This window comes from Elephantulus edwardii, unplaced genomic scaffold (genome assembly GCF_000299155.1).
Source record: "Elephantulus edwardii isolate Elephantulus edwardi_28Jun2011 unplaced genomic scaffold, EleEdw1.0 scaffold00044, whole genome shotgun sequence".
Classification (NCBI taxonomy): Eukaryota; Metazoa; Chordata; class Mammalia; order Macroscelidea; family Macroscelididae; genus Elephantulus; species Elephantulus edwardii.
In genome coordinates this window covers 19898074-19900752 of record NW_006399794.1, presented here as the reverse complement: position 1 = coordinate 19900752, position 2679 = coordinate 19898074, and the positions used below count along the sequence as shown (strand labels likewise).

General features: G+C 55.6%; 1 pseudogene; it reads right to left on the bottom strand.

The window, feature by feature from the left end:
• Positions 1-286: 286 nt before the first annotated feature.
• LOC102859660 lies at positions 287-2397 on the bottom strand (annotated as a pseudogene).
• Positions 2398-2679: the final 282 nt, after the last annotated feature.

The following is a 2679-nucleotide window of genomic DNA, read 5'->3' as shown; positions in this document are numbered from 1 at the left end:
AGCAATTTCAGACCAGACCAAGAAGCTGCAGATCTGTGAAGATGGGGCAGCAGGACAAGCGGCTGGGTCCTGCTCTGTCCTTCCTCCCCAAGCTCTCCCCAAATGATAAGAAGCCATTTTATGAAGCTTCAGAGGAAGCTGCCTCCCTGGCTGCCACAGGGAAGGGCAAACCACACCACCAGGAGACCTGGACAGATGGCCTTTCCCATGAGGAGAAGCTAGTACCAAAACAAGGGTGGAGCGAGGGGGGAGTGACTGGGGAAAAGGAGGAAGACTCTCCTCTTCTCTACTCATCCGATCCTGATGCAGAGTCTTCCGAGCTGGGGGGAGTACTGGCCAGTTCCTCCTCTTCCGAGTCCTCGCTCCGCTGCCTCTTCTTTTTGCCTTTGTTTTCTCCTGATGAGCTCTCATCGCTGGACACAAACTGTTTGCTCTTGAAGCTCTCGCTTAGCTACCTAGATGAGGACTTGGACGATGAACTCCTAGAAGGTGTTGATTTCTTTTCCACTTTTACCTTTTCTTTCTTCTTCTTTTTTTGACTTGTCCCTCTTGGACCACTCCCCCCGGCCCCCGTCGTATTCCTTCATGGCTTTCTCGTACTCCCTCCTGGCGTCCTCAGCCTTGCGGTCCCACTCCTCTTTCTTCTCCTTGGACATCCCATTCCAGATCTCGCCCGCCTTCTTGGAGAGATCGGTGATGCTGATGCCGGGATGGTCTGACTTGATCTTCTCCCGGCTGGCATTGAGCCGCAGCATGTAGGCAGACATGGGCCTCTTGGGGGCATTGGGGTCTTTGCCCTTCTTTGCCTCCACAGGCTTCTTCCGGCTCTTGCGCTCTTTGGCCATCTTGGCCTTTTTGAGCCGGTCACTGTCACCCTCGTTGCTGGAGGAGCTGGCAGAGGCATTGCTGTCAAATTCTTCAGCCACATCTTCCTCCTCTTCACCGGGGTTGAATGACTCATCGGTTTCCTCTCCGGAATCGTCCCTGCTGTCGTTGGCATTCTCCTCTCGGATCTTGCCTTCTTCCTTCATCCGCTCCAGGTAGATGTCGTGCTGGTCATCATTCGAGTCGGCGTATTCGTCGTAGCTTGGGTTCATGCCCTCTTTCAAGCCTCGGTTCTTGATGTTGAGCTTCTTGGCGTTGACAAAATCAAACAGCTTCCCGTATTCCTCCCTCTCCATGCTGCTGAAGGTATACTGAGTGCCCTGCTTGGTCTCAATCTCAAAGTCAAAGGAACGTGTGGTGGTGGTGCCACGGGCAAAGTTGATGAAGGAGATCTCGTTGAAGTGGATGTGCACAGGGGGCTTGTGAACATAGATGAAGCCCCTCTCCAGGGGACACAGCAGCCCCGAGCTGGCCTTGTAGGAACAGGTGATGCACTGGGCCCCCGAGTGCCTTTGGAAGTTGCCTGGCACTGTGATCTTGCGGTTCACCAAGGCTTTCATGACTCGGCTGACCATCTCGTAGAGGTGACCCAGACATGTTCTTGGTGAGCCGCCCCTCAAAGCGCTTCTCCACTTCTTCCTCGTTCATGTTGAGAGTCAAGGAGATGTCCTCGTCCTTGGAGAAGAGCAGGATCAGGAAGTGGTAGTGCGTTTGGCCCTGCTTGATGGGAGGATCCAGGCTGATCACAAAGAACATCTGGCGCTGATCCTTGTAGGGCAGCAGGAAGAGACGGAGGACTGTCGTATAGGGAATCTTATAGTCAAAGGTCTTGCCGTGCAGATGAAGGAAGGTGGGGTAGATCCGAATGTCGTAGCGGCCACGGGGAGTGAGACATTGCAGCTCCCAGAAGATGCAGATGGCGTCTCCAGTGGCCTGGATCACGTCGGCCTTGGACAGCACGTTCTGCGCAAAGGCCTCCACGGGGTCCACGCTGTCCTCCTGAGTGGGAGGCACGTAGAAGCGCACCTCCATGAGGGAGACCTCTGCGTCATCGTTCTGGTGGAACTCCAGGGTCACCTCGTTCTTGCCCGTGGTGCACTGGGACACGTTGCTGAGGGGTATCTCGAAGACCGGCTGATCGCCAATGTCGAAGGAAAGCAGCTGCCCGCCAAACTTCACTGTTCCCCAGTTCCAGCCCTTCACACAGAGATCCTTCTCCATTAGCTCAAGGCGATCGTGAGTTTTAAAGAAATCGGACAGTTTTTCAAACTCCGACTCTCAGAAGCCATCGTACTGGTAGACATGGCCGTTCTTGGTGAGCAGTTTAAGTCCGTGGCCCAGGGCAACCCGGCGCCAGATGCCTTCGGTCAGCTCCCCGGCCTGGATTTTGTCCACTTTGCCCGTCTTGCTGTTCTTGAAGATGATGCCCTGGCGGCTTAACCTCAGTCGACCATCATTCATGGAACCTTTCACCTCCTGATAGACATCGTTGAACTCCAGCGTCTCTGCCATAACCTGGCCCCTGGTGGCCGGGCCCAGACCCCTGGCGTGCACAAGGGGAATCGGAAAACAAGGGGCTGGGCCCTTAACTCTTCCGCGGTTGTGCAGATGCTCTGGAGGCTAAGAACCTCACGCTGCAGCCTCGCGGGGGTGCGGGCGGTGGGCGCGCCGGGGAGACACGGGGGTGGGCATGGGGGAAAAACGCAGGGGAAGCTTTTTCCCGCGTGCGCGGCCCCGGGTCCCCGATTTTTACCAACTTTTACAATCGGAGATCGATCGAACATGCAATCTAGA